Source organism: Theropithecus gelada, chromosome 7b (genome assembly GCF_003255815.1).
Source record: "Theropithecus gelada isolate Dixy chromosome 7b, Tgel_1.0, whole genome shotgun sequence".
NCBI classification, from domain to species: Eukaryota; Metazoa; Chordata; class Mammalia; order Primates; family Cercopithecidae; genus Theropithecus; species Theropithecus gelada.
The window spans coordinates 6,971,212-6,983,954 of NC_037675.1; the positions used below are offsets into that span (position 1 = coordinate 6,971,212).

At 47.2% G+C, this 12,743-nt stretch overlaps 1 protein-coding gene across 12 annotated transcripts in view; it reads left to right on the plus strand.

The window, feature by feature from the left end:
• Positions 1-12,743, plus strand: part of NTRK3 (neurotrophic receptor tyrosine kinase 3) — a 385,221-nt gene that overhangs the window by 48,116 nt on the left and 324,362 nt on the right. The gene's annotated exons all lie outside the window — the stretch shown is intronic.

Consider the following 12,743-nt stretch of genomic DNA (forward strand, 5'->3'; position numbering starts at 1 on the left):
TTTTTTTTTTTTTTTTTGAGACGGAGTCTCGCTGTGTCGCCCAGGCTGCAGTGCAGTGGCCGGATCTCAGCTCATTGCAAGCTCCGCCTCCCGGGTTTTTACGCCATTCTCCTGCCTCAGCCTCCCGAGTAGCTGGGACTACAGGCACCCACCACCTCGCCCGGCTAGTTTTTTGTATTTTTTAGTAGAGACGGGGTTTCACCGTGTTAGCCAGGATGGTCTCGAACTCCTGACCTCGTGATCCGCCCGTCTCGGCCTCCCAAAGTGCTGGGATTACAGGCTTGAGCCACCGCGCCCGGCCTGAAATGCATCTTAAACCCTGAATCCAGATCCCTCGTCTTCCCACCATATACAGAACCACATGCTAAGCTTAGCAGCAGAGGGAGAAAACCACTTTTAATGGATGTCAGTGTCAGCCCTGGATTGTTTTCTTCTTTCTCTCCAATTTCTCAGCACTCCTGAGAATGCTGATGTTCCTGGTAGGAAGGGCAGGGCTGATGCAGGAAATTGCCCAGACTGTAACAAGAATCTCAGAGATGCATCATCTTCCCCATCATATTCCTTTCCTTTTCCCTCGCCTCCTGTCAAAGTGGTTTGATCCAACTGAGTTTGATCCAATGGGAGAGGGGCTTGTACCTCACCACTCAGGTAGCCCTGCTCTGCTGAGAGTTGGCACCTGATGAATGTGCCTGAGCCAGAGACTGTGCCCAGCAGGTGACACACCCCCAGTGAATATTTGTCCAGTGACTGCAGCCTCGCTTCCCTTCACCAGCAGCTCTGGATGTGTGGAATGAGAGTCTGTGGCTTGGGCGGGCTCCCATTCCCACACTTTTATGTAATTGATTAGTTCACTCAAAGAATTTTTAGCACCTCCTAGGGTGCAAGCAGGGTGCAAAGGAAAGGGTCTTTCTGAGGGGAGAAAAGATACATCCACAAAAACTCTGATACCAAAACAGACTGTGATAAGGCTTGAAGGAGACCCTGGCGAAGGATCAGGACATCAAGGGTAGAGTTTGTAGAGTGAGTAGCATTAGAAATGACTGATTGTAGGAATAGAAGTGACCAAAATTTGGCTTCCCTACATTTCTATAATGTGTTATAGTTTATTTGGTTTTTGTTATAGACAATGACTTGTTGAATCATCTCAAGAACTCTGTGAAATAGGCAAGACTTTTTTTTTTTTAATTTTTCAAGTTAGAAGATAATAGGGGAGAGGGCATGCCAGAAGGAGGAGAAATCCAAAGACTGGCGAGACCAGGTTCCTGAAAGGTGATAGATTGTTGGGATTAAGAGCAACCGCTGCAGAATCCAATGGAGGAGAGTTTGTATCTGGACTTCACTTAAAAAAATTACCTTTGCTTAACTAACACAGGAACAGAAAAACCAAACACCAGATGTTCTCACTCATAAGTGGGAGGTGAACAATGAGAACACATGGACACAGGGAGAGGAACATCACACCGGGGTCTGTTGGGGGGTGGGAGGCAAGGGGAGGGAGAGCATTAGGACAAATACCTAATGCATGTGGGGCTTAAAACATAGATGATGGATTGATAGGTGCAACAAATCATCATGGCATATGTATACCTGTGTAACAAACCTGCACATTCTGCACATGTATCCCAGAACTTAAAGTAAAATTTTAAAAATTGCCTTTGCTTTTTTTTAAAAAATATTTTTATTGATACATAATAGATGTACATATTTTGGGGTACATGTGATAATCTAATACATTCATATAATGTGTAAAGATCAAATCAGGGTTATTGGGATAGCCATCACCTTAAATATTTATCTTTTCTTTATTCTAGGAATATTTGAATTACTTTATTCTAGCTATTTGGTAATGTAGAGTAGATTAATGTTAAGTATAGTCACCCTACCAATCTATTGAACATTAGATCTTATTTATTCCATCTAACTGTATATCCATACCCACTAATCAACCTCTTTTAGCTATGTGAGGTTTGAGAAGGTCACTCAACCTCTTGGTGCCTTGGTGCCTTTCATTTATAAACAAGAATGATAAAACCTGTTCATTATGGTGGTTATGGGATTGAAATGAGATTAGGGGGGTAAATGCAGAGTCTGACATGCAGTAAAAGCCCAAACAGTGCAACTCTTTATTCTTTTAAGTGGATTATTGGGGTCTGAGTCATGTGGTAGGAGACAGAACTGGAAAGACATACATGGGTTCCCATGTGTAGCAGCTGGTAGACAAAAAGGTGTCTTAGTTTGGGAACCCCTAGAAGCAGACCCTGAGAGAAATATTCAAGGGCAAGTAATTTATTTGGGAAGTAATCTCAGGACTTCTAGGTCAGGGAATGCGGAACTGAGATGGGAAGCCAGGAAGAGTGTGTCCTGAGCTAGCAATCACTGTGGGAAACTGGATCTGGGATATTTGTCTACCATCATCTCTAGGAAGGCTGCTCCTGGGGTATTAAGCCCTGCAGACACTTGGCCCACCCCAGAGAAGGCTCTCAGGAAGAGAGAAGCAGGTGGTGGCCGCTGGGAGCCAGCTAGCATCAGAAAGTGGGAAGGTCTGAGGAACATCAGTGGGACACATATAGTGTTTGCTGGACAAGCTTTGCAGTGTCTCATCCAGCCCCTGCCCAACCAGATTCCCTTGCTAGCCAGGGGCATTTTATTTCCTAGGGAATCAGCAGTGCTAGTTTTCCTTCTTTACCTTGTGGTCTTGGGTCTTGTTAGTTCTCGGATCTCACCTTTGTGGTAAATAAGACTCATGGGTCACACTCAGCCTTTGGACACACAGGTGTCGATGCTCTCCTTGGGAACATCCTTCTCTCCAGGACAGCACTTTACGCAACTGCACAGATCATGGTGAGGAGATGAGCTGGACTGGAAACTTGCAGGCAGCCCCCAAGGAATCCTAGGACAAGGACAGATCTGGGGCCCAACTGGTCACACCCTGAAGATGAACATGAATGGGTCGCTTAGTCAAAAGAGCATCTGTATCCCCATAACTCCCCCAAATGACTGTCCAGAGCACACAGCTGAGCACGGGACAGCTTTCGGAAACACTGACTCACTTTTTGGGTTCTTTGAGGTTTCTGCTTTAGAGAATGGGGCATTCTGCCTGTTGCTGCCAACTATGACATCACACTGCACAGAGCAGTTGGCTGGAAGAGGAACCCTGTCTCCCAAATGCGAAGATGAATGATTGAAGGGAAAGGCCAGGAGAGAAAGTCAGTGAAGTGGAGGAGATGTCGAACAGAAGTGAAGTTGGAAGAGCCCGAGCAAGGCTGCTGAGATACAGGCTGGTAGAGAAAAAAGCCCCTCGTGCCTCCCCACTTAGGCTTGGATTAGCCAAGAGAAGTCCTGGAAGGCAAGAAACGAAGACCAGGAGGAAGGTTTTGGCCAGCAGTAGTCACCGGAGAATAGCTATTAAGGGCTGTTTGGGGATCCTAATCTGTGGAACCCTGACCTTCTTCAGAGGCAAATAGATGTTCACATTTAGGCCTTGATATAGTCTTTTTTTTGGAATCCAGACCTGTTGGAAGGGCACCATCTTTGACAAAGAAATGAAGGAAGAAATAGAAGAGAGAGTGACTTGGGACATCATTCAAATGTATTTTATAAAGCTGCTATAAGTAAGAAGAGCTCTGTATGCCCTATGCAAGCATTTATTCCAGGGGCATGAAAAGAACCCTTTATGAGCAGACCCAGCAGACAGGGGCTCCTTGGCAAACAGGCAGTTTCCATTAAGAAAAAGCCCAACATCACGGTGTCTGAAGTATTGGGACCCCAAGATACCTGCAGGCAGGGCTAGCACCTCACAGGTTTAAGTACAGGGACCAGCGGAGATTCAACCTTCTCTGCCTGGAAGGAATGGCCTTTGTGTCCAGATGACGTGAATTGGGGGTGTTTTCCTCAGGGGCCATTTGCACCTTAACCTTTCTGCACTCCTGTAGCATGTACGAGGTGTGCAGGAGGAGAGGGTTTGTTGTCACACAGGTTCCTTGAGAGTCTGAACTGAAGACTACTGTGAAGTTTGTTACCGTCATAGAATTCAGATGCAAGTCTTGTGCTGGCCTAGGTTTTGAATTCTTGAATTGCACGTGATATGGTGGCTTCACACACCCTTAGAGCCCAGGGACAAGGCCCATGAGACCCATGGGTGGTAGATGTCTGCACACTCATAAATGCAGCTTTTAGTCATTTTGAATTTCCAATGGCATGCTGGTAAGGAAAAGGAAGAAAACTATCAATAGGTGGGCTCAGGTCAAAGGGAAACTGACCAGCTGCTGGGCTGGTCCCCAGAGTCTAGCCAGCACTCCCATTCCAACATATCATGATGGGTAAGATATTAGTGCTTGAGTCTGATTAGGAGTGGTCTGGCTGACCGTGGCGCCTAGTGCGGTTGATCTGGGAAGTACTCCTGTTGTTAACCAAAAATTAACAATGCTGTGATTCCAACGGGGCAGACAGGGATCTACATGGTTTGAGGTTGGACCATTAGCCATTAGCAAGATGCTGATGAGAAAGTGTGAGCAGGACTTGAGTCCATCTGCCAGGAAAAAGAAAGATGATGGTGTGCTCGCTGCATTGTTAGAGCCTAGCTGAGCAGCTGGGATTTGGGCAGGGCTCCTGTCTCAGCTTTTCAGCATCTCATTGAAGTGGCAATCAGAGCCTGTGATAGAGACCCTGTCATATTGCTAAGGCGTTTCCAGAAAGCTTGGAGGGAGGACTGCAGCTTGGTGGTTGCATAGTCTGTTCTCCCGCTGCTACAAAGAACTGCCCAATACTGGGTAATTTATAAAGGAAAGAGGTTTAATTGATTCAGAGTTCCACATGGCCGGGGAGGCGTCAGGAAACTTACAATCCTGGCAGAAGGGGAAGAAAAACATCCTTCTTCACATGTTGGCAGGAAGGAGAACTGCTGAGCAAAGGGGGAAGAGCCCCTTATAAAACCATCAGATCTTGTGAGAACCCACCCATTATCACGAGAACAGCATGAGGGTAACTGCCCATGATTCAATTACTTCCCACAGGGTCCCTTCCATGACACGTGGGGATTATGGGAACTACAACTCAAGATGAGATTTGGGTGGGGACACAGCCAAACCATGTCAGTGGTGTAGGAGGGGAAATCTCTCTAGGAACACCAGATGCCAGGCAGAGGGAGCTGGCACATAGTAGGTACTTTATAAATAAATGAAGTGGAGTTCCAGGCCATACCTGCTGTTGGGATTAGGCCTGGATAGACCAGCCTCACCTAGGCTTGTGAGAAGTTGAACCCAGTGAGTAAAGATGGGCTCTAGTTTGGCAGTCAGGCTGGGCAGGTGGGGACTGATGAGTGGCTTCTGGCCATCAAGTCCTTCTTTGTGGTGAATGCAGGGGGACATGAGTGAGCTCTGTAGCCAGAGGCTCAGAGCCTGGGCTCAATCATGCTGCCAATTTATTCATGGTCACCCACTATCCAGACAGCCACGGGCTGTGCTTCCTCCTTGTGCATAGTGTGATAAGAGAGCTGATTGCGGTTGGACCTGAGAATCCTGGAGTGTTCTGGCTCTGACTCCCCTCTCCCACCTGTAGGTTTTTCCTCTTTACTCACTGGGCACAAGCACCACTTCTTTTCTTGGAAATGGTGGCCCAGGCTGTCCTGCTGAACTCCATTTCAGGAGCCAGCTGTGGGGTTCTACATTCCCAAGCCCCTGGGATCTTTGAGTAAACCCTGTTGCTACTGACCTGGAGAGGTAGAATGCTTGCAGGGGTGAGGGCCAAAGACTGGGTCTCCCCAGACACTTTCCCCAGGTGCCAGAGTTGAGGGCACAGACACCACTTTGACCTTGAGGTTTCCACTCTGTGCAGTGCAGAAAGTCAGTCCCAGGAGATGTGCTCCACCAGGCTCCCTAGAAGAGGGGCAGTTAGAGTCTTTGTTGCATTCCCCCGTCCTGCCCCACCATGGGACTCCTGGGTTGGTGCTTCGAGCCTTCCTTCACTAATTTGGATAATTCCTTTCAGGATATTAAATGCTCTTGCCCAAGGGTGAAGCTGACAGCTCTGGGAAGGAGAACTCCTGCTGCATCCATGCCACATTTACCAGGTCTTTTTAGGAGCCAGGAGCCCCATTTGGTGCCAGAGATGCTGAGATAAAAGACATAGTCCCTGCCCCAAGGAGTCTTATGGAAGAGATAGGCATGTCGAAGAGTATAGGACGATGTCATGAGTGTCCTGGGAGAGGCGCAGGCTCTCTTTGGAGTGGACTCTCACCAGCTTACATCAGTTAAAGCCTGGAAGTTGTGAAAGTAGTGAGCTACTTCCATAGTAAAGGGTAAATATTTGCTTCCTGAGCTCCCCAGGTGATGATGCCCAATATTCCAGTCAACCAGCCATTCCAACCTGATACCTCCTTGACCCCTCCCCACCCCATCCCTGGATCCAGGAACTAAGGATCAGTGCCTGGCTTAGGAGGTGATGTCCATTTGGTCCTGAGTTTGTGTTCTATGAAGTGTTACTTGTCTCAAATATCAGCCCTAGTTCCATGATGGACAGCACAGCAGAGAAATTTGTGACTGAGAAACAGGGGGCTAAGGAAGGCTCTCCAAAGGCGAGGACATCTGGCTGAGTTGTGCAGGATGAGACTCTGAGAACTGTGTGTCAGTCAGCGTCTTTCCTCAGCTCTCTGTTTTGTGCTTCTTGGGCCCTTAGCATTGGGCCTCAGCTCTGTCCTGGGCTACTTAGATAGCTCTTCTCCACTGCAGGTTGGAGTCTACCTGGTCCCAGCTTCAAGGAAAAGCTTCTAGGAATTCCTGCGAGGTCTGAACACTCACTGAGCGCAGAACTGAGCATGGGGCACGAGGAGGGTGAGCAAGATAAATAGAATGCAGCAGATTTTGTTGTCAAGGAATTTATGCTCTCACAAGGGAAGCCGGGCAGATAATGCCTAGACATACAGGTGACAGGATTACATACATACATCAGCAGCCACCTAGAAAAATTTCCCAGTAATGAGAGGGTTAGGCTGGGATCGCTGAGTGACTGTGACTGGATGGCGGTGGTTTGTTAAAAGCTTAGTGGAGAGGAAGATGTGGCACATCGGAACCCCAGAAGGAGGCATTCAGCTCCATTGACATTCTGAGTAGCCAGGGGTGGGCAGGGAGAGGCACCATGGCTCAGAGAATGCTGGAGGGAACCAGATCTGGGAAGCCAGGGCTTTGTTTGGCTGACTTGCAAAGTGCAGGCTGGGTTACGAGTGGAGGAGGAAGCGGTGGGGAAGGATGGGAAGGGGGTGACTGAGAAAAGTCTCACACTACATGCCTGTCACAGCCTCAGCCACTGCAGCTACAAGTAGGGTTACCCTCCCTGCCATGGTGGCCCCAGATCCTGACCTCAATTCCTGCATAACCCAAGGATTGCTTTTCTTCTTAGAGAGGAAAATAAACATTCTTTGAGCCCTAGCATATTTCAGGGAATGTGCTTGGGCTTTTTACAAACACTATTTTAGTTCATTGTTATGATGCCTCCATGAGGTCAGCATCATTATCTCTATTTTACAGATGAGGAAACTGAGGCCATGGGAGGTCACCTAGCTTGTCAGTGACAGGCTGGAAAGTGAAACCCAGTGCTGACCCCAAAGCTGTTGTTTTTTCATTATACCAGTTTCCAAAAATAGTACAGGGAAGAACCAGAGGGGAGAAGGCATGATGATGCCTGGCAGATGGACTTCTCTGTGGAAGTGAGCACACCTCCCTGGAGTAGCTTGATGTTTTATTTTCTTTGAGAGAAAGATGAGAACACATGGGGACAAGAAGAATGAGAGTTACAAAAGCCATTTACACAGGTCCCATTAGCAATCCCCTTTCCTCTCAGCTTCCAACTGGATTCAAGCCCCAGGAAAGCATCTCAGTAGTGCAATGGTTTGGACACGGGATACAGAGAAAAAATTGCTTCCATCCTCAAAGGGTCTGTAGCTCTGTTTATAGTCCCTTCTCCTCAGTTTCAGATTTCCTGCAGGCTTAAGGCTTCCTAATAGAAGTTTGGTTTGGTGTGAGGTGTTTGATAGACATTGGATGTCTTGGGCCTGTAGGGGACATGATCGATGTCATCTTTGAAAAAAAATGGAGCCTAGAACAGGTTAGCATTCAAAGGCTGAAAGCTGAAAGGGTTGCTAAGAGGTCCTCATATCCTTCTGGGCATGAGGCTGTCTAAGGTAGAAACTGTAGAAATAAAAAGACAAGGGAAGTTACTTGCAATATCAGGAAGAAGGGACTGATGGGACTTGAATCTGAGAAAGAAAAGACGTCACAGAGCCTTTTGAGTAGATGTGGTCAATGGATGGTACTTTCATGGTCTTTCCATGTACTGTGCCCAGGGCAGACATCACTAATCGATCACAGAGGGTTTTTTTTTTTTTTTTTTTTGTCCTGTTCAACCACAGACCTCTTCTAATCACAGCACTCTGTGTTAGCTCTTGCCAACCCACTGGTATTGTACATAAGTTAAAATTGACTCACCATCTCTGCTGTCATGTTTCAAGTCAGGAGCACTCAGTAAAGGTAGTCTGGGAAAGTTCAGGTGGTAAGAGTGAGCCATTCTGTCCATATTTACTCTTAAGAGTTGAGGGGAATGTGTATTGTGATAACAAGAACTTCAGGACAGGGGAGAGGTTAGGCATCAAGGGTAGAGCTGTAGAACTGGAATCAATCTCTAATTAGGCAGTAATTGAAGTCATGTGAATGGAGAGAGAGGGTGAGTATATGAGGAAAAGAACAGACGGTTTATTGCTGGAGGAAAGGAAATGGGTGGCAATGCTGAAGCAAGGGAGGGAAAAGCGAACAGGAGAGAAGCCTGCATTTCCTTCACTTGGGTGAGGAAGGCTACCACTCCAGCTCCTTAAATGGAGCCCTCTGGAGCCTTCAGAAATTCCAGAGCTGGTTGCCTTACAAAATACAAAGGTGAATATCATTTCCTCCCTTTCAGGCCGCAGATGTAAGTCGATGTTCCTCTCAGTGCTCAGGTCTTACAGGAGCTGGCCCCAGGGCCTGCCTCCCTCCTGCAGCCCCTGCTCCACATTCTTCTGCAGCCCCCATTCCAGCCTACTCTTCCTTCTTCATCCTGTGACTTCTCTCTTCTTCTCTGTGGCCTGGTCGCATCCCGGCTTGCTGTGCATGAAAGAGAGGGCTGGCCGCCACAAATGTGATCTTGTCTTTCTGATGCTTACCTTGACTAATCACACTGACACCCTCAGGTTCCGCGATAATTATTCCTGCAAAGTCAAGGACTCCCTTTCCTCCTAGTGACCTGAACTTACCCTCTAACAGTGAAAATGCCCCAAGCTTTGGAGTGACTTTTCTGCATTAACTCTGAGGCAGAGTTGCAGTGAGAAAATCTACCCTTTTAATAGGCGAAAATATTGCCCTCATAAGTCTTTATGCAATGCACTTGAGCTTAATGCTCACTTACCAATTCGCCTTTATAACTTCCATATTGAGTGAATTAAGTCCTCCATGCGGGTAGTTATTAAAGAAGTGATAAGTGCTTTATAATTCAGTAAAGGGTGGCCTGGCCATTTCATATTTTCCTAAGGAAATTGGCCACCCGAAGGGCAACACTCTCAGAACCCCTGGGGCCAGCTGATTTTAGGCACAGAGCTCGCACTATTGGATTACTTTCAAGCCAGCTGCTCAGGCCTGGACCAAACTCCTTCTCGCTCAGACTTTTTCCCCCAAGACCCACTGGGGAGTAAGGGTCAAAATCAATGTCTGTCTCCCTGCCTGAGGCTGTTTTTACTCTTGATCAAAGGCCTCCATTTTCTCCCCTGGTTCAAAGCTAAGATGTCTAGGAAGGATCAGAGATTTTGTAATCAACATGATTTGATTCTCATCTGTAGACAGGAGGAGACTTTCCCTAAGGGGCTACAAGGGTTCCAACCCTCTGACCCCAATCCCATGGGCACAGCTTGCCCCTTTATACTTTAGACTCTTCAAGTGGTTGGAAAAAGTGCTGTCCCCATCAAGACCTTGGTAACCACAGATTTTTCATGACTTGTTGCGAGGTCACAGGGTTCTGAGGAGGGACAGTCATTTATTAATTTGTTTATTTAAAATTTCTACTATGTACCAGGAACTTGGATGAGTGTTGCAGATACAATAGTGAATAAGAGAGGTTGCCTGCCTTCAGGGAACCTGCATTGCATTAGGAGAGAGACACAAGGGTCTTTGTGAACAAGTGAACCTATAGGTGACATAATCAGAGGTTTTGACAAGTAATAATGAAGGAGTTACCTGGAGCATCATTTCTCAACCTTATTGCTACTGATATTTTGGAATGGATAATTCTCTGTTGGGGGTGGGGCTCTGTCTTGTGCATTGTAGGAGATTAATAACATCTCTAGCCTCACCCCTCTAGACACCAGTGGCACCGCCCCAATACTGACAATCAAAACTGGTGTCTTCAGACAATCCAAGCCTGGGGGGCACAATCCACCCCTGACTTGAGCATGAGCACTATTGATCTAGAGGAAGGTTCAGAGAATGACCCTAGCTAGGTTGGTCAGGGAAGGCTTCTCTGAAGAAGTGACATTTCAAAAGAATCCTAAAGCTGGCATCTTGGCTGAGGGACAAATAAATGCAAAGGTCCTGAGAGGAGACCAGTGAGGCTGAAGTCAAGTGAATAAAGAGGGAGGGAGGTTTGAGCTGAGGAGAGAATGGCAAATATTACATCAGGAAGGATCCTGCTGGTCATGATGGAGTCTGAATTTTCTCCCGAGTGCAAGCGCATAAGCCACTAGAGGTTTTTTATTTGTTTTGGTGGAGTGCCTGATTAAATTTATATTCCAACTAATTCACTGGGCTTTCTTTGTGGAGGACAGATTTTAAGTGGGCCGCAGTGGAAACAGTAGTCATGTTTTGGAGCAAGGGTCTTTGTGAAAGGTGATGGTGGCCTGGACCCAGGTATAATAGTGGATGTGGCAAGAAGTAGATAGAGTTGAAGGGTAGAATCAATGACAGGGTTTGGCTGGGACAACTCCATGATACCAGTGCCATTTATTGATATGGAAACAGCTCACTGGGAGGAAAGCAGGGGCTGGTATTGGGTCTGCTAAGATGTCAGCTAAACATCTGGAGCTCAGGGAAAGTTCTACTAGAGATACACATTTGAGTGCTATCAGCACAAGGATAGTGCTCAGAGCAGAGCACTTGGGGGAGATTACCTTGGCTCATGAGAGTGGAAGTGAGTAGAGGAGCCCTAGGCTCCCTGGAAGACTCCAATATTTAAGGATCAGGCAAAGAATACAACATCAGCAAAGGAGCCTAAGAAAGAATATCCAGAGAGTAGAAAGAAACCGAGGAGAGAGCATAGTCAAGGAAGCCAGGGAGGAAAGAATGTTTGAAGGAAGAAAGAGTGATTAATGGGGTAAAATGCTACCCAGTGACTGAATAATGGGTGACACAGAAGAGTTGATTGTATTTGCAAACATAAAAATCACAGGTGACCTTGACAGTGTAGTTTCAGTAGAGTGGTGGGACCGACGACAAACTGGGATGGAGAATCAAAGGGAGGTGAGGAAGAAGGGCCTGCAGGTGTAGACGATTCTTTTAAACCATTTACCATAAATAGGTGTAGACACATGAGTTGGTAGTTGGAGGAGGACATGGAGTCACGGAGGTTTTTTTTTTTTTTTTTTCTTCTTTTTGTAGATGGGCTTTCCTAGAAGATGTTTGTATGTTGATGGAAAAATGTAGCAGACCGAGAGTTGAGGGTAGGGAAGAGGAAGAGAAAAAAAATGAGTGTGTTCCTGAGAAGGTGGGAAAGGTTGAGGCTGGGTAGAAAGTCCACATGGGAAACTGATAGCTAAATGGTTAAGGTCTGACATTGATCCCTTTGGAGATTCATTCATTTATTTGCCTTGTGGTCACTATTTGCAAAACACTGGAACCACAGCCTCCTGGCCTTGGCCTTAGAAAACTTATGCTTTGGTGAAGTCATGTAGGGACAGGAAAGGTGGAAAAGATGTGCCCGGGTGCCAAGGGCATTTCTGCTTCCTCCTTGTTCGGTGTGGGGGCCCTCCTACTTCCCCACTGCTGACCCTGACAGTGGGCATCAAGCAGAGACTTGGGCCTGGGAGGGAGCTCTGGATATGGGGCCCTTGAGACCTCTGAGATCACCTTCCTCTTGCTGCTGTGCCCTGTAGTTATGCCCCCAGCATGCCTGTCCCTGGGTGGGATGTTCAGTGGTGTGCTCGGGGCCACAACCCTCCCCAGAGATCAAGTTCAGGGTGCCTGTAGGGTCAGACCAGGGCTCTGGGCTGCTCAGGGGGCCAGGGTGAGGGCCGTGCAGGTGCTGAGTGTGGAGATCCTCTGGCAGTGAGGTGGGACAGCTGGGTGGCTACGTAGTACTGTCCTGGATGGCTTTCCAGGTATATACTTACTCAGGGGTAGCTGCCCCAGTTTGAGATTCTGGGGGTGAGTAAATGGTGAAGAAGACAGATATGATCTCTGTTCTCATGCATTATAGTTCTAATGTAGAGACACTGATGACAAACACATAATCAAATAATCTAATAAGACAATTACAGATGGTTATTAAGGGCTGTGAAGGACGTAAACAGGAGTTTGTGCCACAGAGCAACTGGAGGGGGAACGCGGGGGCTGCTAACACAGTAGGGTCAGGGCAGGCTTCTCTGAGAAGGTGATTTCTGAGTGGAGATTTGAGGGATTGAAAGAAGCCAGGGATGAGTGTTTATGTAGGAGGTCAGGTTGGGAATAAGCTTGGCATAT